The sequence below is a fragment of the Tamandua tetradactyla genome, chromosome 19, assembly GCF_023851605.1.
Source record: "Tamandua tetradactyla isolate mTamTet1 chromosome 19, mTamTet1.pri, whole genome shotgun sequence".
NCBI lineage: Eukaryota > Metazoa > Chordata > Mammalia > Pilosa > Myrmecophagidae > Tamandua > Tamandua tetradactyla.
Genome location: NC_135345.1, coordinates 14,049,692 through 14,076,912, shown reverse-complemented (window position 1 = coordinate 14,076,912; position 27,221 = coordinate 14,049,692). Strand labels below are relative to the sequence as shown.

The 27,221-nt window shown below is 38.7% G+C and overlaps 1 long non-coding RNA gene across 14 annotated transcripts in view; it reads left to right on the top strand.

The window, feature by feature from the left end:
• LOC143663041 (uncharacterized) overlaps nucleotides 1–27,221 on the top strand; it is a 286,695-nt gene that overhangs the window by 55,369 nt on the left and 204,105 nt on the right. For 9 of the 14 annotated variants that reach the window (XR_013165731.1, XR_013165734.1, XR_013165728.1 and 6 more), the window contains exons 2-4: nucleotides 17,443–17,518; nucleotides 19,356–19,489; nucleotides 20,319–20,467. This is a non-coding gene — a long non-coding RNA (uncharacterized LOC143663041). Of the gene's footprint in view, nucleotides 1–5,697; nucleotides 5,921–17,442; nucleotides 17,519–19,281; nucleotides 19,490–20,318; nucleotides 20,468–21,054; nucleotides 21,375–21,777; nucleotides 22,458–27,221 lie in introns of those variants that run through there. The other 5 variants (XR_013165744.1, XR_013165743.1, XR_013165740.1 and 2 more) reach the window with 5 other exon arrangements.

Sequence of the window (27,221 nt, the reverse complement as noted above, 5' to 3'; positions counted from 1 at the left end):
CTCTCCATCTCAGGTTCTGCTTGGCTTTGTTGGCTTTACTTTAAGGCAGACTTTCATTTCTCTGAGCAAGAGTCTCATAGTAGCTCCAAGGTAACCTGGTATTGAGAACTCATGCTTCAGAGAAATGGCACCTTCCCCAGTGGCTTTACCAGAAATCCTGAGAGGTCTCCTATTGACTGGGCTTGGCTCAAGTGGCCATCCTTGGACAAATCACTATGGTCAGGCCAAAGAGCACTTGGACTCATATCCTTTCCTACAGGCTAGGGGTTCAGGGTCAACTTTGTGGGCCCACAATGATATTTTATTATTGTTATGTAATTGCAAAGGGCTTACTACCCTAAGAACTAATAACAGACATAAAAGGGAAAAATGTTGGAAGGAAATCCCCCATTATATTAATAGGGATTGATGGATGATTATTTTTATTTTTTTGTATGCTATACGGTGGGGGTCACATTTCATTCTTTTTCTGTGTGAGTATCCCATTATTGCAGCACCATTTGTTGAACTTTTGTTTGTCTGTTTGTTTTTTCTTCTGTTTGCTTGTTTTGGGGGAAGTGCCTGGGCTATTTTTATTTTCCTTTTTAAAAAAATTCTCAAATAATTTTTAATCATGGTCTACTACTTTTATAATTGAAAAGAAAGAGGACAATGCCCTTGAGAGCTGGGTGGACTTGTGCATGATCAGATGGTGTGTGAATGGTGCAGAGTGAGTCTGTTCCTTTTGAGGGCACATGCCCTAAGACACTGCTGGTTTAGCCTCAAACCCAGCTACACACGGACTTTGGACTCCATAGCAGTTAGTTCCTTACCTTGAGCAAATGGTGTCATGTGTGTACATTATGTTGGTTCATCCCTGGCTGCTGCATTCTCTGGGAGAAACCACTCAGTTGTGATCAAATTTCCAAAAGCCTATGACCCCATGGGCAGAATCCTGGAGCAGCATCCAGGAGACCTGCCTGTGGGACCCAGCTCAGTCTCTAGCAGCTGGGTAATGTGGGATAGCCAATTCCAGGCCACAGGTCCCTTACCTATAATAGAAAGTTTATTTGCAGCTTTAACAATCTGTGATTCTTCTTTCTGTGTACTGATAGAGAAACCAATTACTTCATCTTAGGGTTTTTCAAGACCAGCTATATCCTTTTTGGCTCAATTAGCAAAATGCCAAAGTGATTTCATTGACTTTGATTGTTGAGCTGCTAGGAGAAGAGCCCAGTGGGGAATATCTCAGGATATTAAGCAGATTTTGCATGTACTATTCCAAGTTGGTATATAAATGAACAGAACTTGTCTTGTATTAAAAAAATTAGCAAATGCTCACTGCACCTCACCCTCTTTCCATCTGCAGATGCCCCAGGACACTTTCATGTCCTCTTTTCAGTTTATAGCCAGATAAGAAGAACCAACAATAGCTGAAACTGTCTGTAGTTGGGCCTTTTGTTTTTTCCCTGAACAAAAAGTTATAGATGGTTAGATACAAGGCAAAGCTGAAGGATCATTCAATTCAATGCTCTTGGATTTAGAAGCAGTATTTACTGAGTATCTTGATGTACATTCTATGGAAAGCGCATCTGCTGCAGAGTCAAACAGTGAAGTTTGAATCCTCGCTCTTCCTCTTATAAGTGTGTGACCTTTGGTAAATTTTTTTGATGTTTCTGAGCTGTGTTCATATTATTACACTTTTAAACCTTTAAAATGGGAGTAATGGTAATAGTCACCCTTTAACCTGAGTGGATGTGGTTGGCAGAACAATGGCCCCTCAAAGATATCCATTATCTAACACCTGGATGTGTCAGAGATATTACCTTATATGGCGAAAGGAACTCTGCAGATGCTATGAATTTAATGATCCTGAAATGGGAGATTATCCTGGTGGGCTCAACAAGAGAAAGGCATGAAGGTCACAGTTAGAGGCGATGTGACAGAGGAAGCCGAGGTAAGAGTGATAGAGCTACTAGTCAGGAACAAGATGCCTCTAGAAGCTGCAAGGGGCAAGAACATGGATGGATTCTTTCCTTCTGTCTCCAGAAGGGATACAGCAGGATGCTGACCCATTTAGACTTCTGAGCTCCAGAACTATAAGATAATAAGTTTATTTGTAAGATAATAAGATAATAAGTTTTTTGCATTGTTTTAAAAGTTTGTGGTAATTTGTTACAGCAACAATAGGAAACTAACACAGTGGAGACTGGGAATTACACATACATGTGTGCATGGGGAGCACTGACTGCTATTGCTTTTGCTAATGTTATAGTTATTGTTCTTATCTTATTAAAAGTAACAGAAAGGGAAGAAAAGAATTAGCATTCCATAAGGAATTCGTAAGGGTCAGGTGCCAACTAGGTAATTTTATATGCTTAACCTAACTTAATGTTTGAAACAAAACTTTGAGTAAGGTTTTAGAATACCATTTTTACAGATGAACAAAGATCTACTGAAGACAAGTGATTTAATTCCAGACACACTGAGATTTAGGGATAGTCTGAGGCTATTGGTTATCCCATGACTTTCTCCAAAGTAGCAGCTTCAGCTTCATTTTCATTCCATACAAAGAGATATTAACTGCGTCTCCTGTGTCCTGGCTGGCCAGAGCCAGACTGAATGTTTATCTTCATCACCATGGCCGCAGCCTTACCTGCCTGGGTTATGGGGTATACCCTATCAGGCTTTGGTGGCAGATGTCAGTGAGAGGTTCTGTGCACTTAGAAGCCACTGCCATTTTTCTGAAGATGTCCCTTTTCTCAAGACAACAAATAACTAGCTCTTCCTCCCCTCATCCCCACTGGAATGTGCTTTTGCTCAGTTTAGAAGGAAGAAAAGCACTGCCATTTATATGACATCTAGTAGATGTCAGATACTATGTTAGCACTGTGCCAGCTCTTTTCTGTGATTCATATTGCAGTTTTGTGAGATGGTATTATAGGTTGAATTGCATCCCCTAAAAAGACATGCTGAAGTCCTAACTCCCAGTCCTGTGAATGTGATCTTATTTGGAAATAGGGACTTTGAAGAGTGATTATTTCAGCTGAGGCCAAACTGAATTAGGATGGGCCCTACTCCATTATGACTGGTGCCCTTATAAAAAGAGGAGCAGAGTTATATAGAGAAGTACTCAAAAGATGACCATGTGACTATGGAGGCAGAGCCTGGAGCCCAGAGATTGCTGGTAAAGCACCCGGAACTAGGAACGGGCAAAGATTCTCTCTTACAGATTTTGGACTACTAACCTTCAGAACAGTGAGAGAATATATTTCTGTTGTTTTAAGCTACACAGTTTGTGGTACTTTATTAGGCAGCCCCAGAACATGAAGACAAATAGGTATTATTTTCCCTATTTACAGGGAGGAAACTGAGGCTCTGCTGGGGAGAATGACCTTTCCCACTCACACTGCCTGCTTCCATCAGTACCAAAGGCCTTGAATCTAAACCTGCACTGTATTAACTCAGGAATATTCATCTTCCCTCTTGAGCCTTCCCCTGCCTTTCTCTTCTTGGTTCACCAGATCATTTGACCATTTTTACATAAGCCCCAGAACCAATCACTATGAAGTGGGGCATGGTGTCCTGTATGGAATGAGGAATTGGCAGATCCAAGAGGAAAGATCAAGCAAGTTGGTATAGAAACTAAGCCGAAGGAGGACAGTCTCCACATGAGCCACAGGCCTGGCCTGGAACTCAAAACTCTGTGTTCTTTTAGAACTGTCCACAGGGCTCCCTGGGACACTACAAGATGTGCTGAGTGGCAGGTGGGCAAGGAACCTGGCTTCTGAACTGGACAGGTCTGGGGGTTAGGCTTGACTGTCCAAAGCTATCTTGCTTTGGATAAGGTGCCTCACCTCTCTGAGCCTCAGCTTCGCCTTCTGTAAAAAGTGTATGACCACACAGAATTGTGACCATGTCATAGAGTTCTCAGGATCCCAAGTCAAAAGGAACCATGGAGGTTTGCTTATCCTGTCTCAAGTTTAGACCCACAGAACTTAAGGCTCAGAAACTAGGAGTTTCTAGTGCAGACTCTGAGGTCACTTAGCCACCAGAGATGGACTTTCAGCTCACTGTCTAAAATTCTTCCCTCTAAAATGTGTTGATTCTTCTGGCATTGACTCGATTCACCAGGGTGGCTGTAACAAATAACACAGACTTATTGGTTTAAACAGCAGTAATTAATTATCTCACAGTTTTTGGAGGCTAGTATTCTAAAATCAAGGTGACAATGGGATCCTTTTTTATCTGAATTCTGTAGCATTCTTGGGTGGTGTCCCTCTCTTCCTCTGTCCCATGGTCATCTGCCTTCTTCTGCTCTTACTGTGTCCTCCCCCTGTGTCCATGTTTCCTCTGTGTAATAAGGACTCCAGTCATAGTGAATTAGGGCCTCTCATGATTCAGTTTGGCCACATCTTAACAGGATCATCAAGGATCATATTTACAAATGAGTACAAAAAACCCATGGGAACGGGGATTAGGACTCCAACCTTCCATTGTAGGGGGGTGACTTAATCTATAACAATGATTAAATGTGATAATCAGTGAATGGCTCTGCCAGTGTCAGGATGTAAGGCTCTGAGAGGGGTGTCCTGGGGATGCTTTCATCATGCTACTTCCAAGGAAGGCTTCAGCATGTGATATCACTAGGCCGCATTCAGGAACCATATTTACCCTCCAGATCTCTAGTTACCAGCACATAAAATGGCATAAATTATTTAATAATTGAATAAGAATGAGACACAATGGATTAATTGATAAGCTCATAAGACAATATTCTCAAATGAAATCATTAGAGACTGTAGAAATTCCCAAAATTATGTTTAATGAGCTTGTCTGAGGCTGAAGTGGAAAAAAGTTTAAGGTTCCTCCAATTTCATTGAGAAATTTAAGCATGTCAAACCTGAAATCTCTCAACTGCTCTGCCTGCCCCCATACTGCCTCCTAATTTTCAGCATCCAAATGAAGAGATTTCCCTTTCCCTAAGTAACTTCAGCTCTTTACTGGGTTCTTTCTTCAATTTCTTTCTTGCGTCCCACAGGATGTTTCTCCAGTGTCAGCCCATCTCTTTCCAGTGCCTCACTGGTGGTTCTTTCAACAGGTACTCAATCTATACAATTTTATGCTTATAGTCTAGACACTGAAGATAAAGCCATGACTAACTCCTTGTGGTCAAGGAACCTGTATTACAGAAGAAGAGACAGACAACACTAAACCAGTACATGGCACACAGTATAATGTCAAGTAGGCCAAGGTGCTAGGAAGAAAATTACAGCAAGGTAGGGGGATAGTGAGCGCTGGGGGGACAGAAAGTAAGGGGCTGTTGGTAGTGTTGTTGAGGGTTAAGGATGGTAGGGCGGTAATGGAGGTGGGTAGTGGTGAGGGTAGGAAGTGGTAGGGTTGGGGTGGTGGAAGTAGGGAGGCTGTGAGAGTAGGATTGGGGTGAGTGAGCGTGGTGGTGATGGTGGTAGCAGTTGAGGTGATGGAGGTGATGAGGATGGTGGTTGTGGAGGTAGCTGTGGTGAGGGTGGTGGGGTACGGTGGGAGTTGGGGAGGTGAGATTGCAAAAGTAGAGGTACTGTGGTGTGGCATGGTTGGGTGGTAGAGGTGATTATGATGGCATTGGGGGCAGGGTGGTTGTAGAAGCAGTGGTTGGGGGTAGTGATGGGGAAATGCGGTGGGGGAGTGGTGGTGGCAGTTGGGGTGGTGATGGTTCTGGTGGGGATGGCAGTGAGGGTGGTGGTGGCATGATGGTGAGAAGGTGTTGGTGGTGGTATCAGTGGTGCTAGAAGTCTATTTCAGATAAGGTAGTGGAGGTGGGCCTCCTGAAAAGATGATATTGAGAAGAGATTTGCAAGATAAGTAGCTGGATCTGCAAAGATCTAAGGCGAGAGCATTCCAAGCATGGAAATTGTGAATGCAAAGACTGAAAGACTGTGAGGTAAGAACTAGCTTGGAATATTTGAAGAAGAGTCAAGGTGGTATGAGTGAAGCAGAGTAAGTGAAGGAAAAATGAACAAGAAAATAAAATCAAAGAGGTCAGGTAAGGAGGGTATGAGGAATGATAAGGAAGCTGGATTTTCCTCCAAGAACATTGGGAAGCCATTAGAAGATTTTAGGCAGGGGAATGCCCTTGTCTGATTTAATATCCTCACTCTGGCTTTTGCATGGACAGAGTGGACTACCCGGGAGGGTTTGGGAGGCCAGGAGACCAATTAGGAAGCAGTTGCAATAGGCAGGTGAGAAATGATGGCTTAGAACAGGGTTCTAGGGGTGTTGATGATGAAAAGCAGTTAGACTTGGATCTATTTTGGAGGGCTTCTAATGAATTACATGGAGGAATCAAGTATATTTACTACAATTCAGCTCTGAGTTACTGAGCGGTGTTTGGACCCAATTACTAAGAAGAAGAAAACTTAGAAGGAGAAATAAAATTGAAACTGGGGAGAGGTGGAGGATTGGTTATCCTGTTAAGCAGCCAGGAACTAAACATAGCCAGTTAGGTATGTAGAGAAATTCAAGATTTGGGAATCAATAGTAGAGAGATAGGATAGAGAATGGATGAGATCAAATAGAAAGTACATGTAGAAAAGAGAAGAATTGGATCACTCCAACACTGACAAATGGAGAAAAGAGTCAGGAGTCAACTAGGGAGACTGTGAAGGCATGGCCAGTGAGATAACCCAAAACCATTTAAATGTGACATCATGGAAATCAAGAGAAGACATTGTTTTAAGACCTTTATCAAACATTGCTGAAGTGATGCAGTAGGATGAGAACTGAAATCTGACTGATAGTCTTGATAAGGTGTACATCACTTATGACCTTTGCTAGAAACTGTTTCAATGGAGTAATGTGGAGAAAAAGCTCACTTCATTAGGGTGGAGTGTCAGAGAAAGGGAGGAGAGAAGACAGAGACCACTAGTGTAGGAGTTGCCTTCCCTGCTTTGCCTATAACCACATAGGTGGCCCAAGTGCTTTTCTCCCAACAGGTAGCACATATGTCTCTTTTCCAGAGGGCTGCCCTCAGCCTAGAATCCATATTGCTGAGCTTACTGAGGAGCCAGCAGTGCCTAGGAGCTTTTGTCTCCCAGGGGGCAGCCTTTATTCAATGACTGATGGGTGATGAGAAATAAACACCCAGATTCATTGCCCACCCCCCACCCGTACCATTTCACAAACTCCCAGTTGTGATTTGCATTACCTCTATTGCTCCTTGGAGGATTAAGCTAACTTTAACCTCTGCAGGAGTTTGACTGATGAACACTTCCTAATAACTCACTTTCACTCAAATCTTCCTCTTGTAGTCCCATTCTGTGAACCCTAATCCAAGTCAGTGAATATAAATATTTCTTTTAAGGAGTTTTATAAAAAAAGATAAATTGGGTTCAAAATTACTAAAGTTGGGGGATATTAAGTTCGCATATTAATGGAAATGACCACTGAATTGGGAAGTAGTGATAATAATGCAGGAAAGAAAAGGTCAGTAGTAAGTCCTTGAAGAGCTAAAAGGAGATGGGATCAAGTGCTCAAGTGTAGCACTGGTGTTAGAGAGTGGTGTAAATATTGCAAAAATAAAAATAAAGAAGTCAGTGTACTTGGGTACAGTGGAATTTATGGTGGGCATATAAGGGATTTAAATTGGTTTCAATCTATTTTTCCAAGTAAAAGGAAGCGAGGTCATTAACTAAGAGTGTGGGAGGAAGAATTCTGGAGATTCAGAAGAAAGGAAAATATGTGAACAATTTGTTTCAGAGATTGTGACAATACATTTCCTATGGAAATGAGGGCTGATTATTTGGCATTTGAGATTTGTGTCCCAAGGCTGATGAGAGTCCTGCTAGCATGATCAAATAGTCATTCACCAAAAAGTGGTTAAGAACACATTTTTATCATGAGAATGCCTGTGTTTGATGCCTGGTCCTGTTAATTATTATATGCGTGGACTTGGGGAAGTTACGTAACCTACCTTATCATCTGAGTTTTGTAAAATGAAGATTGTAATAGTACTTGCCTCATAGTGTTGTTGTGAGAATTAACGAGTTAAGGTAAATAACTGAGGGCAATGTCTGACACATAGTAAATAATTTGTAAGTTATTGCTATAATAATAATTGCTTCCATTATTATTATTATCATCTCTGGCAATGTTTAATTGTTTCAGTGGAGAATTGAACTTATGAGATAGTTGGGTTGAACCAAAGCTGGATTTCAAGAGGGAAACATAATAGAAGTGATAAGAGGAAGTTAAATAAAAGTGTTCTATATAGGATTAAGAGTGTAAAGATGAGAGAGGTGACAGATGGTGAAAAAATGGTGGAGTAGGAATACTTGGCCAACTGATTTGAAAGGTTAAGAAGTGATGGTCAGAGTACGATGTTTCAAATCAGTATTTTAGAAGTGGAGCAATTACTGATGGAAGCAAAGTCACACTATCATATGGGGGTAAGTTCCAGTGGAAAGCAGGAAGAAATCATCATTATATAGCATGCCCATGTTTATTTCTAAGCAGGAACTTTTTGAGAGTGCCACTAACAAAGTGGCAAATGGGATAATCTTGGGTTGACTGTGATCACTGATCTACCTATCTATAATGATCCAGCATACTGGATGAATATATACCTGAATGTGAAAATTGACATGGATGGGGACAAAAGTAGAAATGAGGGAAAGAGTGAGCCAACATTGAAATCTAATGGGTGAAGGACAATAACCAAGAAGATGACAAGATGGCAGCAAAAGAGTAGGGGTAAATGATAGCAAAGTCTTAGGATACTCACTTCAAATGAGATAGAGTTTTTGAAGGGGAAGAAGAGAGAATTCACAAACAGCAATGGATGGTGAGGAAGATATCTACCCCAGCTTCATGACCAGTAGTTTAAGGGGTAAGATGAATAAAACATCCCACTTCTGAGAGCTGCCACGGTTGAAGTACATTCCCAAGATGCCCAAGTGTCAGGTAAGCTAGAAGTTAAAGGCACTGAATTACAAAGTGTTCAGAGGAAAAGTAAGTTTTGGAAAGGGTAGGTGAACAGAGCTTAGGGACTACACAGAGAGGTATGTGGGAAGAACCATTCAATGGTGGATGATCTAGGAGGATGAGGATTGGATTCCTAAGTGATATGTTGATGCAATGAGCTGGTTCTGCAAATCACTGTTACCATAGTGCCTAGTGTTGGCTGGTCTCAGCCCTGGGGAGAGTCATTGACTCTTCAGAGCACACAATCAAAATCTTTGAGTTAATATGCTCACATTCATAAAAATGAAGTTTTTCTGCTTTCCAATTTTAAAAATAAAGTCTTCTTTGACTTTAAGTGTCACAGTAGTTACTCTGTACTTTATTTTCATTTCTTAATCAGTCAGGATGGCTTAGTAATTCTGAGGTAACAAATAAGTCCCAAACCTTAATGGTTTATAAAAACTAAGAATTATTTCTCACTCACACTATGTTATAAGCTGGGGCCTCTGCTTCAAGTCTCCTGCTTATAGGATCCAGAATGGTGAAGCAGCCACAATCTTGATTATTGGCAAATGCCATGGAAAAGGAATAAAAGGGCTCTAAAGGCACTGATGATTAAATGTTGAATCCCGGAAGTGAAATGCCTCAATTCCTTTCATGACTCGTTTGTCAGAACTGGTCACATGGTGTATATATATATATATATATATACATATGTGTGTGTGTGTGTGTGTGTGTGTGCTAGTGAGCACAATCCTACAATATGTCAAGAGAGCAGAGAGCTAGAAATATTTGGCAGACAATGTAGATGTCTACCTTTCCTTCAACAAAGTGCACTTTCTCTTTGCCTTTCTTCTCATCTACACTCAAATTTTTCTTTATTAGAGAAGTTGTAGGTTTACAGAACAATCATGCATAAAAGACAGGATTTTCATATGCCACCCTATTATTAACACCTGGAATTCGTGTGGAATATTTGTTGCAATTAATGATAGCACATTGTTATAATTGTACTATTAATTATGGTCCATGATTTAACTTGGGGTTCACTTCTTGTGTAGTATAGTTCCATGGAATTTTTTTTAGAAATGTCTATTCTAGTACTATATATACAGCCTAAAATTTCTCCTTTGAATCACAGCCATATATATATATGTGTGTGTGTGTATGTATGTGTGATTCATAATAAACATATAACATAATTTATATATATAAATTTATTTTTATATATATATATATATAATGTCAATGATGTTAAATATGCTCCCAAAGTTGTGCTACCATCACCAAAATCCATTACCAAACATCTCCATAACATTTCTACCCTGTATAATTTAAGTCCAAACTTCCCATTCCGTTATCCCTATCATGTCCTCTGTTAACTTATACTTTAGATTCTGACCCAATGAGTTTGCTTATGCTAATTATTTCAAATTAATGAGTTCATAAAATATTTGTTCTTTTGTGTCTAACTTCATTCACTGAACATGATGTCTTTAAGGTACATCCATGTTGTTCTACGTATCAGGAATTCATTCCTTTTTTGGCTGAATAATATTCTTTTGTATGTATATATCACATTGTATTTATTCATTCATTGAAAGAGGGGCACTTGGGTTGCTTTTATTTTTTTGCAATTTGAATAATGCCATTATGAATGTCAGTGTGCGAATATCATTCGAGTCCCTGCTTATAATTATTTTGGGTATAACCCTAGCAGGGGGATTATCGGGTCATATGGTATTTCAATGCTCAGTTTTCTGAGGAACAACCAAACTATATTCCACAGTGGCTCCACCATATTACATTTCCATTGGCAATGAATGAGTGTTCCTATTTTTCTGTATCCTCTCCAAAATTTCATATTTTCTATTTTTTTGATAGAAACCATACTAATAGGTGAGAAGTGGTATTTCATGGTAGTTCTGCTTTGCATTTCCCTGATGGCTAAATGATGTTGAACATCTTTCCATGTGCTTTCTAACCATTTGTTTGTCTTCTCTGGAGAGATGTTTAGTCAATTCTTTTGCTCATGTTTTTAATTTGTTTGTTTGTCTTTTGTTCTCTTGATTTCAAACCTTTATTGATATATGGTTTCCAAATATTTTCTCTCACTGTGTAAGTTGCCATTTTACCTTAATAATAAATTCCTTTGAGACAAAGACAATTTTGATGAAGTCCCATTTATCTATTTTTTTCTTTTGTTGCTTCTACTTTGGTTTAAATTCTAAGAAACCATTGCTTAACACAATGTCTTGAAGATGCTTCCCTATATTTTCTTCTAGGAGTTTTGTTAGTTCTTGCTCTAACATTTAGGTCTGATCCATTTTAACATGATTGTATTAAGGTGTGAGGTAAGTGTCCTCATTCTTATTTTGCAAAAGGAGATCTAGGTTTCCCAGCACTATTTGGTGAAGAGACTATTCTTTTGCAGTTGAATAGTCTTTGCTCAATTGTCTGCAAGGATTTCAATGCTGAAATCCTCAGTCTAAATTTCTCTTCTGACCTTTGGAATCCTCAGCTCTTGCTTATAAACAAACGTGTGTATGCATGTGTGTATGCATGTATACACACGCACATACACACACACACACATAGGCATATCCCTATATACATAATCATCTATAGAGAGATGATCACATGTATATGATTTCCTGTCAGTTCTGTTTCTCTGAAGAATCTTGACTAATACAGTGGACATAAGGCCTAGTGTTGGGGGGATCCAATTTTTTTTTTTTTACCATGATGATGAAATCCATATGCTAAGGACATTGCAGTAAAATATTAAAATTTTACTGTCTTTTCAGCCTCTGATTAGTTGCATCAGCTTACCCCAGAACTTCTTCTAAAACAATTAAAAGCAAACCCTAATTGGTTGAAGACAAAGGGTATTCTTTGTAGCTTGATTTTGAAGGGTGTTCTGTTAATATACAGCTACATGCAATCTTTAGCTGGTAAATTTTTGTTTTAAAGCAATGATGACAGAGGGAATCCTTGTCTTTTTCCTGATCTTAGAGGGAAAGCTTTCAGTCTTTCACCATTAAGTAGGATGTTAGCAGTAAGCTTTTCATATATGTCCTTTATAATGTTGAGGAAGTTTCCTCCCTCATATTCTAAGCATTTTTATCCAGAAACGGTGCTGTTTTTGTCAAATGCCCTTTCTGCAACAAATAAGATGATTACAATTTTTATTTCATTCCATGAATGTGGTACATTAATCAATTTTCTTATATTGACCCACTCTTGCATACCAGGGATGAATCTCTCCCAGTCATGGTGTATAATTATTTTAATATGCTGTTGCATTTGTTTGATAGTATTTTGTTGAGAATTTTTGTACCTATATTCAGAAGAGATATTTGTAGTTTTCTTTTCCTCTGATATCTTTATCTGGCTTTGGTATAAGGATGATGGCCTCTTAGAATGATTTGAGGAGTGAGCCTGTCTCCTCAACTTTTTTGAACAATTTGAGTAGAATTAGAGTTAAGTCTTCTTGGAATGTTTGGTAGAATTGTCCTGTGAAGCCATTTGGTCCTGGGCTTTTCTTTGTTGGGCTTTTATATACTAGTTTGTTGAGAATTATATCTTCTTGAACCAATGTAGGCAGTTTGTGTGTTTCTAAGAATTTGTCCATTTCATCTAGTTTATCACATTTATTGATGTATAGTTGTTCATTTTATCCTCTTGTAGTTCTTTTATTTTGGTAGGTTGGTAGTAATGCCTCTCTATTACTTTCAAAACTATTATTTGTATCTTCTCTCTTTTTTTATTTGTCAGTCTTGCCAGAAGTTTGTCAATTTTATTGATCTTTTCAAAAAACCAACTTTTGGTTTCTTTGAATTCTTTCTATTGCTTTCTGTTCTCAATCACATTTATCTATGCTCTAATCCTTGTTATTTCTTTCCATCTGCTTGCTTTGGGTTTAGTTTGCTCTTCTTTCTCTAGTTCTTCCAGTTTTGAGATTAGATCTCTCATTTGAAGTCCTTCTAATTTTTTTAATGTAAGCATTTAGAGCTATGAATTTCCCTCTCAGTACACTCTGTGTAAAACCCGTAAGTTTTGGTATGTTATAGTTTCACTATCATTCTCATCAAGATATTTTCTAACTTTGTGTGTTATCTACTACATAACTTATTGGCTATTTGATTACATTGTTTAATTTCCACATATTTTTTAATTTTCAATTTCTCCTTCTTTCATTGTTTTCTAGCTTCATTCTGTTGGGTTGCAGAATATACATTGTATAATTTCATTTTTTTAAACACTTATTGAAACATGCTATGTAACCTAAAATATTGTCCAACCTGCAGAATGATCCGTGTGCATTCAAGAAGAATATGTATTCTTTTTTCATTGGGTGATGTGTTCTGTGTATGTCTTTAGGTTCTAGTTGGTTTAGAGTATCATTCAAGTATTGGATTTCCTTATTGATCTTCAGACTGGATATTCTATCCATTATTGAAAGAGGGGTAATATGGTTCCCCACTGTTAATGTAGAACTATCAATTTCTCCCTTAAAACTGTGAGTAATTGCTTCATATAGTTTGGGACTTTGCTGTTAGCTGCATACATATTTATAATTATCACATCTTTTTGAATTCTCCCTTTTATCAGTATGTCATGACTGTCTTGGTCCCTATTAGCTATTTTTGACTTAAAATTTATTTTACCTGATAATAGCATAGCTACCTCAGTTCTCTTTTAGTTACTACTTACAGTGTATATTTTTTCCATCCCTTTATTTTCAACCTACTAGTTGGGTCTTGGAAGACAGCAAATAGTTGGATCATACTTTTTAAATCCATTCTGCGAATCTCTGCCTTTTGACTGGAATGTTTAATCCATTTACATTTAAAAGCACTACTAATAGTGCAGAACTTTCTTCTACCATTTTGCTCTTTAGCCTTTGTATGTCTACACCTTTTTGTCCCTCAATTCTTCCACTAATATGTACTTTTATATTTATTTTATTTTTTTGTGTTATACTATACTGAATGCCTTTCCTTTTCTATCTACATATGTTTTTCATCTGTTTCCCTTGTGGTTATGATGGGGTTAGAATTTGGCATCCCAAATATATAATGCAGTCATACTCGAGTTGATTCCACCTTGACTTCAATAGTGTACAATATATTCTTTCTATACCTGCCTTTTTTTTGTACTTTTTATAAATTATATCTTTGTGCTTTGTAAATCCCAAACAATAGAGTTATCATTCTTTTTATCCATTTGCATTTTAGCACTGGTAGGAAGTAAGAAATGGAGCCGCATACCAAACAATACTATACAAAAGGACCAGTATTGATAATTACCCAAATGGTTATCTTTAATGGGGGGGGGGGGGGTCTTTATTACTTTATGCTGCTTTGAACCACATTTTAGTGTTCATTCCATTCCATCTGAAGAACTCCATTTAGCATTGCCTATATGTCAGATCTAGTGGTGATCAACTCCCTCAGCTTTTGTTTATTTGTGATTATCTTTCTCCCTCCCCCATTTCTGAAAGAAAGTCTCACTGGATATAAAATTCCTTTCTGGCAATTGTTTTCTTTCCACACTTTAAGTATTTCAGTGCATTGCTTTATTGCTCCCATGATTTCTGATGAGAATGTGGCATATAATCACATACCCAGCACATTGTTTTTGTCTTGCAGCTTTCAGAATTCTGTCTTTGTGCATTGTATTTGATAGTATGGTCAACATATGATAGAAGGCACTTTTCTTCATGTTTATCCTGTTTGGTGTTCTCTGGGCTTCTTGCATGCAAAAATTCACATGTTTTGCTCAGTTTAGGAGGTTCTCTGTCATTATTTCTTTGAATGTCCCTTCTGCCCCTTTCTGTCTTTCTACTCCTTCTGGGACTCCTTTAATGTATATATTAGTATGCTTGATGGTTTTCCAGAGGTGTCTTAGGCTATTTTCACTTTTTTATAATTCCTTTTTCTTTCTGCTCCTCAGTCTGACTCATTTCAAATGTCTTCCCTTTGAATTCTTTGATTCTTTCTTCTTCCATCTCCAATCTGCTCTTTAACACCTCCTGGGAATTTTTCATTTCAGTTATTGTGGACTTCAATTCCAGAAGTTCTATTTGTTTCTTTTTAAAATTTTCTCTACTAAGTTTCTTATTTTCTTCATTCCTTGTTTATTTAATATCTTTTTGTTCTTTCTTTGTATTTCCCTACATCTTGAGTGTCTTTAAGATCATTTTAAAAATGATCTTGATATGTCCACATTCAGGTCTTTTTCATTGGTGTTTTCTGGATTTTTATCCTCTTCCTTTGGATGGGCTATCATTTCTGTTTGTTTGTTTGTTTTCTACTCTTCTGCTGCCCTATGTGACTTTCAATATTTTAAGATGTCAAGTCTAGGATTTATTCCCTGAGATATCTATTTCTTGATTTTGTAACCGGTTGGTGGTAAGACAGAGATTTTCTTGAGCTTCTTCACCCCTATCAGAAAGGTATGTTCAAGGTGAATGCAGTGTGCAGAGTTTTCCCTGTCTTTCTGTGCCTGTGTTTTGCTCTGTGTTTTGGTTTTTAGGTGTCTTGAAGTTCCCCTGTTTACAGGACTTTGTTTGTCCCCTTTGTTTCCAAGGAGACAGACGTCCCACTCCAGTGTGTTTGAAGCTGACAAGCTTCTACCACAGATTTTCTGCTTCTACAGTTTCTTATACTCCTTTCCTTGTCCCAAGGTGCTTTTGCCTGGAGGGCAAATTCAGGGAGTTGTGCAGGCTGGAGAAAACTTTCCCAAGTTAGACTTTCCCAGTGAAAACAGGGTTAGGGATCCATGATGGGATACAGGTTGGCTCTAAAGTATCCTAGGGAGGGAATCAGAAAGGGCACCAAGAGCTTCTTCCATGGCTCTTCAAAGCAGAGCTTTCTTAGCTTGCCCAACAAATGCAGTTCTTCAACCAACTGTTCTTCACAGCCCTGAGGAAGTATAGTGTCTTTAAGTTGCCTATGCTGTGGAATTTGTCCAATGTGGGCTGAAACAGAGGCCAAACTTAGAACTAGGGGCTTAGTGATTCAAAGTCATTGTCAAAAGCTGTGATCATTGATAGGCCATGCTTGCCCTTGGTCTTGGGGAAGAAGTTTTTAGATCCCTTTCTGTCACCAGTAAGCTAGCCAGGGACTGGACCTCATGGCAGCCTGCCATGAGAATGGGGTATGGATACTGATAGCTATTCTTTTCTGTACTTTAACAGATTCATTCTCCTGCTCTGCAATAACATTTAAAATCAGAATTATTGCATTGAAATTTAGCCTCTTGCAGGTCTCCAAAATGTGAAACTACTATCTTCATGGTATGCAGTGGCATAATGGAAAACTTCCTTGGCTTTTCAGGGGACATTTTAGTTGTCCTCTTTGCAATATCTTTGACTATTGATTGCCCTTTTCCTTTTAAAGTATTTCCTTTCTTTACTGTTTATAGGGAGATGGCTTCTTGTACCTCTTGCCCATGACAAGGTCTGTCTACTCTTTCCTTTTTATCCTCCCTAAATGGAAGAAAGTGTTACTATTCTAGTAGGTCAGTCATAAAGACATTCTTTGTGCCATAATTTCTGGTGAGTGGAGTTGAGTCTTAAGTAAACAAAGCCAGGCTCCATCCTCCCTTCTGTCTTCCTGCCTGTGGTGGACTGAACTGTGTACCCTGGTTTGTATATGTTCTTAGTCTTGACATGCAGTGTGTTGGGTATAGATGCATTGAAAATAGGATCTCTTAAAGATGTTACTTCAGTTAAGTTGTGATCCAACTGGATCAGGTTGGAATTTAATACAGATTACTGGAGTCCCTTATGAACAGAATTAAATTCAGAAATAGAGAAAGAAATATATGAGATGAAGCCAAAAGTCAACAGAACCCAGAGGAGAAAGGAGAAGAAATTGATGTATACATTGCCATGTGACAGAAAAGCTAAGAAACCCCAAAGATTGCTGACTTGGAGAAGATAATGACCCCAGCAGGAATCAGTCCTTCTAGCTTCTGAAACCACAAAGCAATAAATTCCTCTTGTTTAAGCCAACCCATTGTATGGCATTTGCTTTAGCAGTTGGGAAAGTAGGACACTGCACAGACCCTTCTGGGCACAAATAACTTGGGGAATTTTATACCTTCATCTCTTAGCATGTGTAGCTAAATGGGTAAGCTGAGTCAGGAATCCTCTCTGTAGCCTCTAAAGTCATGGTAAGTATGCTGGTCCCAAGGTGAAGAGATATACAGAGAGACCATAATTGAGGAATCAGGTATGAATTATATGATGTAATCCCACAGTGGAAACCAGCTTTCAAGGTGACCCCAAATAATTCCCATTTCCTGGTATTCTAACCCTTGTGTAGCTCCCTCCAGCACTGTACCAGGGTTGATCATGTTATCAATAGAATATGAAATTAGTGATGGCATGCTACCTTCAAAATTATTTTATACAAACACTATGGCTTCTGTTTTGGTTGCACTCTCAACCCTACCTTCTCTTTCTCTCTTTCTCATTGCTTTGGTGGAATCCAGTGGCCATGTTTTGAACAGCCCCATGGAGAGGACTATATAGAGAGGAATGAGAGCTTCATGCCAATACCCCATGCAAGTAAGTTTCTCGGTGGATCTTTCAGCCCCATTCATAAATTTAGTTGATTTCAATCCCAGTCAACAGCTTGCCTGCAACCTCTTGTGAGATTCTGAGACAGAGCCACTTAGCTAAGCTGCCCCTGGATTCTACATCCTCAGAAAATAAATGAGATAATTTTTGCTGTTTTTATCTACAAAATCTTGGGATGATTTGTTGTGCAGCAATAGATTACAAATATATCAGCTTTTACCAGAGAGCTCATCTTCAGACTATCGGTGCATATGAAGCTACTAAAAGAACTGGCACTTTTATTCCCTTTCTGCTTTCTTGTATATGTCATCCTCTTAGGAATTTTGAGTAGAGGAGGGATAATTGGTGGGATTCAAAGCAAACTTCACATGGCACCTCCCTACCAACCCACCAGCTTCCATGATAATACCTGTGCATTCCTTGTTTACTGGCTTCAGTGCCATGAAACAAAACAAAACATCAATATCCCATGCCTGAGGTGTTCTGAGGTGTTCTAACAATTTTCATGACACCCTTTACTCCTGTTCTTCTTTACTCTCCCTCACCTTTCTCTTTCACTTTTGACGACAGAATGTTTCCCCTCTGATAACCTTGAAACGATGATGTCTCTCAGGCTTTGTCCATAGACTTCTCATCACAGTCTGAATTTGCCTGAATAGGCTCATTTGCCTCCTTAACTGCAACTAAGAAGTATATGTCAAATCATCCAAATCTTTATCTTCAACCTACACCTTTCTCTCAAGCTGAAGACCCCATTCACACATTGTCTACATCCATGATGTTCCACAAGCAACTCAAACTCAACATTTCTAAACTGAACCAATTATCATTTAATCCTCAAATTACCTTCTATTCCAACATTTCCCTTCTCAAAGAATGCCTACATTATTCATTCTGCTGCAAAGGCATGATTCTTAACTCTTCTCCAGTCAGTCTCCAGTTGTCAATGTTTCTGTCTTCTTTTCATTATATACATGGAGGTCAGCAACAGTTTGACCAAAGAATTTCAGTGTCTTTGGTGGCAGTGGGAACCAGTGAAGTATGTTCAACCTAGTTTACCCAGAATAAAATTTAAAATGCACCAGAGCCACTCCTTTGGGCTTTGTTCTTGGCTGTCTTGTCCAAACTGTGCACATATGCATTATGTCAAATTCATGCATATTTTTAGCAAAAATGGAAAGTGGGAGAGGCTCTCTGCCATGTCCTTGAAGCTATTACAATGGCTGAGGAATTGCACATTTACTGTCTTTCCTCCAGGCTCTGAGTAGTCAAATATAATCTGTGGGGAAATTCAATAGAATTGACAAAGAGCAAAGGCAATAAATGAGGCTTTGGAGGGGAAATTAATTAAGCTAAACTAAAATTAGTGGCTTGGGGTTTGGGATTATGAAGGAGTCTGTGCTATGGAGAACTAGAACAAGGAAAGGAAGCATCCTGGCAGGGAGCTGATTTAAGGTCCAGGATTAATTATCATTCACCATCTAATTATGTAGTCTGAATCAACACCCTGCCAGTTGAGTTCCTTTTCTCTATCTTTCTCTATTTTTTCCTCCCCAAATACAGGGGATGAGAAAAAGACGTGGTTTGGAAACAAGGTGTGCTAGTTAAATTTATGCATTGGGCTAAGTTATATTGTCAAGGTGCTTGGTCAATCAAGTACTGGGATGATTGTTAGTGGGAAGGTATTTCGTGGATTTAAATCATTAGTCAGTTTTTGCATCTATGGCTGATTACTTTTACAATCAACAAAGGTGATTACCATCAGTAATAAGAGAAGTCTCCTCCAGTTATTTGAAGGCCTGAAAGGAACAATTGATTATTTCAGCAGAGAAAAAGAAGAATTTCTACCTCTACTTAAATCAGCCAACTTCTCCTGGGAAAATTCATTGAAACTTTCATCAGAGTTCTCAATCTGCTGACTATGCTGTAGAATGCGAACTTGCCAGTCTCCACAGTCCTGTGAGTGAATTCCTATAACAAATATATATATATATATATCTCCAGTTAGTGTTTTTTTTAAAAGCTCTGACTGATACTAATAAACTGAAGGGGTTTGCTTTAATTTTCATTTAATACAGATAATGAAAAGGCTCCCTTTTATTCTTTTCATCTTTTTAAGCAACATTTTCTCATCCATATTACTTCCTTATTTCTCAGACCTGAATATATAAATACTTAGTATATTTCTACTGAGTATATGATTTATACCAAGTAGAATACAAATAAAACTATTTATTCAATTTACCGTATTTATTCAGTATTGCCTACTACGTGCAGGTCATCTCTCAGAAAATGTCAATTTTGTTAATGAATTCAGTCAATACTGAATGCAGCCTGGCTTGAAGTTATCTGCTTCTCACATTAGCCCTAGAAGCTAGGTAGTAACATCAGCTCCACTTTATCCATGGAGAAACCGGCATTAGAAAATTTAAGCAAATTTTATGAAGTCACATAACTAGGTAATTTAATGGAACCTGGGATTCAAAGCAAACCTCAAATGGTACCTCTCTACTAACCCACCAGCTTCCATGGTGATGAAGTCTGAATCTGCTGATCCAATCTTTGGAAGTCCAGCCATACTCTAGGTTGGTTGGCTCTGCACAAAATTTCAGTACCATTTTTATCAAGAATTACAGGAAAAGAAGAATCAGATGTTTACCTTCTGGGTTCCCTGGCTTCTACTAAAAATCTTTTGATAGCTCTACATTCCTTTTTAGGTAAATCTTAAAATAATTCTGCTGATTGTGCTTGAATTCCTTCACTTAATGAACCTATCTTACCTGTCCAGGCTCAACTGTCCTCACTCAGCATCACCACTACCCTGATATTCTGAGGTTGAACTAAACTGGACATATAAGCCAATGTTGATAATGATGATCATAGAGATATCAGTAAGAACAAAACAAAAAGAAAGCAGAGTGAAACCCTAGAGAGTAGGTAAGTATGGTAGTTATGAACATGTTCTCTGGAGCCAAAATGATTGGGCTTGAACTTTGGCTCTGTAATGTACTATCTGAGTGAACTTGGGCAATGTACTTAAACTCTCAGCCATAGTTGCTTTATTTTTAGAATTGGGAATAATAATACTATCTTCCTCAAGGCTTTCATGAAGTTGAGATAATATGCAAAAAGTGTCTGGAATAGTTTCTGGAACATAGTAATTGTTATATAATATTAGGTGCTATTCTTATTCTTATTTTCATTATTAAACTGACTTGGGTTAGAATCTTCCCTTACATCTTGTTTCCTCTTCTGCAAGGCAGGATATAATTATTATTTCTCTCATTGGATTGGTGTGAGAATTAAATGGGATAACATGTGCAAAGCCCTAAGGATAGTAGTTGGTATATTATAATTTCTTTAAAGTGCTATTCCTTTACACATATTCTTTATTCCTGAAGTCTCTTCTTTCTTACTCAACACAGTTAAGTTTTTCCAACCCTTGCTGAGGTCTCACTTCCACTAGAAGTTATTCATGATGTCATACCAGATCATTCCTCACTTGATCTCCTTCTTTGGTTTAGGTTGCACTCTTTTCACTGGCCATTGTCCTGTTGCACCCGTCACCTACATATGGTAAAGTGGAAGTGGACAAACACTCATGATGTCACTCTACATCATGGAAGTAGACCACACAGTCTCTGCACCCAGAGATCTTGTGACAATTATAATGAGAAGGCAAGGTAACTCAGAAAGTATCCTGAGACTGTTGGAATATACTTTATGATCTATTGTAATGAAGATACGAGGGATATATTATTTGGTCATGAAGTTGGAAAATATCTGTCATGTGCTAATTAACTGCTTCTTACTCTGCTAAGCACCTAAGATATAGAAAATAATAAAATAGTTTGCTTTAAAATTACTCACAGTCTGTTGAAGCAAAATTAACACCCTTGCTCTATTTAACTGGCATGAATTGAGGATCTAATCTATGATAACTTTCCTAAATACTGGTGACAACTTAAAATAAACAAGTTGTCTTCCTTCATGGAAGTTATATTCTAATGAGGAATGTGGTATTAAGAAACAAAAACATTTTAGATGGTGAGAAGTATAATTATGGTGATTTGAAACTGCACATACTTCAGAAAAACATGTTCTTAAAGTTAATGCATTCCTGTGGGTGTAAACCCATAGTAAGAGGACCTTTTGATAAGGTTTCTTCAGTTAAGGTATGATGTACTTCATTCAGGATGGGTCTTATTCTAACTAACTGGAGTCTTTTGAAAATGGAATGAATACAGAGAGAGAGAGAGAGAGAGAGAGGAGAAAGCCACAGAAGAAAGAAACTGAAATAAATGAAACCCAGAAGTGAAAGGAGAGACCAGCAGATGTCACCATGTGCCTTGCCATATGGCAGAGAAACGAGGATCACCAGCAGCTGGTTTTCAGGAAGAAAGCATTGCCTTGATAATGCCTTGATTCATACATTCTCTCAGCCTCAGAACTGTTCAGTAATAAATTCCCGTTGTTCAAGCTGAACCATTTCGTGGTGTTTACTTTTAAGCAGCCTAAGAAACTAAAGCAGCAATGAAGAAAATGAAACATGGTGGGCTCCTTGGAAGTGGGGGAGGGCAGATACTTTAGATTGGATGAACAGGGTAGTCTTCTGTGAGGAGATATTGTAGGACCTGGATTCTGAAGGCTGAGAAGGAGCCATTTGTCATGGTCAGGTTCATGTGTCAACTTGGCCAGGTGGTGGTGCCCTTGCGTTTGGTTGGGCAAGTGCTGGCCTGTTGGTTGCTATGAAGACATTTCACAGAATTAAATCATGATCACATCAGCTGTATCCGCAGTTGAATGCATTTGTAATCAACCAAGGGGAGTGTTTTCTACAATAAGTGATGCTGAATTTAATCACTGGAAGGTTTTTAAGGAGGATTCAGAAGAGACAGTCTTCCTTCCTGCTTCAGTTAGTGAGCCTCTCCTGTGGAGTTGGTCTAGACCCTCCATTGGAGTCATCAGCTTCACAGCCCACCCTACCGATTTTGGACTCTATGTTTCCACAGTTTCATGAGACACTTTTGTAAATTTTACATCTACAAATATTTCCTGCTGATTCTGTTTCTGTAGAGAACCCTGGCTAATATGCCACCCATTAGGAGAATTAGAAGAAAACACTGCCAACAGAATAAACAGAAAGGACAAAATTCTTGAATGGGAACCAGCTTGGATATTTATATAAATAATTCCAAATCCAATGAAGAAAGTGCTATGAAGCACTGGGGTGAGTAGAGAGATAGTAGTTTCTAAATTTTTTTCTCTAAAGATTCAGATAGTAGATATTCTGGGTTTTATGATGAGGCAGTTTCTGTCATGATCACTCAATGCAGCAGTTGTGGCAGAAAGGCACACACAGGTAATATCTAAATGAATGAATGTGATTATGTTCTAACAAAGTCTTATTCAATAAACAGAGAGCTGTATTGGTCTGCAGGCTGTAGTTTGCCAATCCATATTTTACAGTTATTAGACAAAGAAATCATACATACTGTGACAGACTGTGTTTTACAAGGCAGTCACACTAATATTATCTATCTCATCTGTTCTTCTTGCAATGTTTCCTTGAAACTCTTCCATCCAGCTGTGGGGCTTATGCTACTTCCAGCTGAATTAAGGTGGGCCTATGACTACAGCAGATGTGTTGCCACGTGCCTACTAAGACTATTTCATAGAAGATGATGCAGCTTTCACCTGGCATTTTGGGAACATACACTTTGGGATTCCTGAGCTGATATCTAAGAATTTTAGCTACTCTGAAACTCCAATGCTAGTCAGATCACATGGAGAGAATATATAGAGCCTGAGCCCCACCTAGTTGAGTGTTCCCAGTCCAGGTGTCATTTATGTGTAAGAGTCAGCTTATAGACGATTCCAGCTCCCTAGTTTCTGACTACTGCAGCTGAAGCCAGGTGGAGGAGAGACAGGCTACGCCCAACCAAGCCCTGACAAGGTTTCAGATTCATGAGCCTTATTTATGTTTTTGTTGATGCAAATCACTAAGTTTTGAGATGGCTCATTAGGTAGCAATAGATATCTAATACCAATGCCTTTTTATTGCTCTTTGAGAACATTTAATTCTTTCACAATACCTTTAAGAAATATTGTGCATTATCCTTGTTTTATTGCCTCCTTTTCACCCCATTGAGGGATTCCTAACCTAGAGTTACAAGAATGACCAAATACCCAATAACCGATACTGGACAGGCACAATCAACAGCAGTTTAATAGTCACAGATATTCACAACATGAGGGAGGAGGACATTGCACACATGGAAGGTCATGTCGGGGCTGCATTTGGGAACAGAAAGAATAAACAGGGGCTGTGGGATACCCCATTTTCTGAGGGAGGCTGTGATTGGCTCGTTTGATATAACCCCAGGGGCTGGCAGAGAACTGAAGCCCACTACACAAGGATAAGCAAGAACTGTGCCTAGGATCTATAATAAGGAGGGGTATTTAGCTAGGGGACCTAATCTGTGGGAGCTGAGTTGGTAGAGAGACTTGTGATTAGGCTATTCAAGGACCTCTCACTTTCCCCAAAATGTCAAGGTACTTCATAATATTGAAACTTAATTTTGAACCTTAAAGCAAAATCTCATTTTACATAGCAGTGAACCCAAGGTCAGAGAGGGGAAATCAAGCTTCTAGATAGAGCTCTAAGAGGCTGTACTTTAAAAACAATCACAGAGTAAAGTAGCTGAATCAAACTCAGATCCTTTCTACCCTATTATATTTTCATTTCCAAATTTCATTTTATTCTTTATGTCTATTTCTTAGATTTTCTTTTTTAAAAAAAAGTATTTCAAGAGTGTTTGTAATTGTTCATTGGATAATTTTTATAATTCCAACATCTGTGTCATCCTGGTGTTGGTGTCTCTTAATTTTCTTTTCTCATTTGAACTGAGATTTTCCTAATATAATAAGTAATTTGGATGGTATCCTGGAAATTTTGATTATTATTTTATGATACTCTAGTATCTATGTCCTAGCTCCGTTTTGTAGTTCAAATGCCAGGTTAGTGTAAAGTCTCTCCAATGCTATTCTGATCTTCCCAACTTGTATGTTACATAGATGTCATGACTTTGTCCCACAGCATCCATAGTGCTAAATGGGTGTGTGAGGGGTACCCCTAGGATCTGCAAGGTAGGGTGGTGGCAGAAGTCAGAAACCAGAGGCTTCGCCCATAGAGGCACCTTGTCTTGACTCAAGTCCCAAATTCCTTAGACAGTCACCCTCCTTTACTTTTCAGAAGCTTCTGGTAGGTCACTTAAGTATTTTGTCCAGATTCGTAAAATGGAATGTGTTAACTATGCATGCAGAACCAGATGTCCTATTTTACTCTAAAATGTAATGCTTTTTTCACTATTTCAGTATGTGTCCTACCCATTTTATAGTTTTATTCTGAACATTCAGATTCACTTCTTCCGCTGTTATTCCTGTCTCTTCAATTTTCCTATTTCCCGCTACACAACAGGATGTCACAGTTATATCTAGAATATTTTCTTTCTCGCATGTACTCCTTTCACTCCCCCATACATCATGTTCCTAAAGAGGAACACTGTTGTGACCAGCAATTTTCAAAATCCCTGATCGACCCAGTTCACCAGAGAGGTATATGGGTGAGGCTTTCTCTTCTGTATTGTTAAATTATGAAGGACTATAAAATCTAGGAGGCAAGGGGATCTGTCCATCTCTATCTATCTTCTTTCTTCTTCAGTCCATTGATAACACTGATAGCTGATAAGGTATTGAAGAAGGACTTCCAGTCATCTCTCTCTCTCCTGACCATTTCTTCTATGTAATTGAATTCAGGAAGGGTTGTGTATAGCCAAATGAAAAAAGGTCTTCCTTTTTGTTTTCTCTATTCTTCTTTACAATCATTCAGTACGTTTTAAAATTTGGTGTTAAGTGTTTAGGCATTGAGAGAAGTAAAACAGAGCTGGAAAACTTGGAGTATTAAAATGAGGATTCTTTGTGATTCAGTCCAAAATTTCAGTTAAGTGAAGAAAGTCTGGCTATACCCACTATTCTCTTTCTGGGCATCAGGATGACCAGTACGCTGCTGTCTAGGGGACTACATCCTTCTTATCCTAAACTTTGTGCAGATTCCTCTTAAGACTATCTGATGATGCAGCACTTTACAGAAAGAAGAAGACTGTTCTTTTGCCAGGAAACTTGGTAGTCGGGTTCTGCAAAAGAGTATCTTTCGTTCAACCATTAGTTATCTCTGTTTGTTACAGAAGATGCAGGTAATACCCAAAGGCAGCCTTGAGGATTCAAGGAAGGTAGTGTCTGCTCCCTATCCACTGTATAAAACTGCCAGCCTTTTTCTCCCAGAAGTCGCAAAGACAGACTATTACTTTGTGGGTAACTGGCTACAGAAAGTTAAACTCCCAACTCAAAAGGAAAAAGGAAGCTTGTGACTCTCCTGCAATTGAGGCTCAAATGACTGCACTGGTCTTTGTACTGGGATAAGCAGTTAATAAGCCATTTAGGTTGCATCCAGGGCCACAAACATCAGGCCTTAGGATCATTAAACAAGCTCCCTTCTCTAAAGGCCTTGCTCAATGCATGTTAAGAAAATGCATCTACTCAGCTGAGTTAGGCTTAAATGAAAAAATGAAAGAGAAAAAGAAGATATCAATGCTTTGCTTTCTACTCCCCCCTTCCCTAATCCCTCTGCCGGTTTCACTCTCCAGCTTCTCTTCAACAGAGCTTGATTTAGCAAGAAAACAGTGGGTTCATTTACACAGCAAGGGAGCACTTTTAATGTTTGAGCTTTGAAATGAAAATTGTCTTTGGGCAGGTTTCTATGCAACTCCATCTGAGAGCAGCAGGGACTGTCATCCTCACTGTGGACTTGATGCAGAAGGAATCCAGACTCTGATGGCAGCACGGGTGGGCAATAGCTTTCTGTAAGTAAGGTCCTGGGCTGGCAGGAACAGAAACCAAAGGAAATGGTAATGCTGTGCTCGAATGGACCTGGGAAAATGCTATTTACCTTTATAGGCTGTAAGCATTTCATTCTCCCTCTGGCTCCCAATCATAGGACTTGAATACAAATATGATCATGACCCCAGCCTTTGTGCCGGGAGAATTTAAATCCACATTTCCATGCAACATCTTCATAGATATCCTTAATTGAATAGTCAATACACTGACAGACTTTCTTCACCCCAGGATAGATTGAATCACTTCAAAATATTTTAACATCTATTTTTGAGCTTCTATTTTTGAGTAGGAGGGATACAAAGATCCAAATGGCATGCTTCCTCTTCTCTCAGGATTCATAGCTTGATAATAGAGATAGTCATGTTACCGGACAAAGGCAGTGGATTCTTTTGCCAGACACGCTCAATAACCAATTCCTGAGACACCAGGGTTTCAGAGAGAGACAATTTATTACTAGGCACACAGTAAGAGAGAAGATGTCATAGATGCCCAAAATCTATCTACCTGCACCACAGTAATTCAGATAGTTTTGTTAGAGAAAAGATGGGTAGGGTTTAGGATAATGAGCACAGTGGCCCCAGATGATGTACTTAGAGGTGATCTAATTCTTGAGTATGGTGCAGATTGATTGCATGCTTAGTCACAGAACTTGTGCAAGAAAATGGCAGAATGAAATATAGATGACTTGTACGTTAAAGTCTAAGCTACTGTGCATGTCAGATAGGCCCACTTT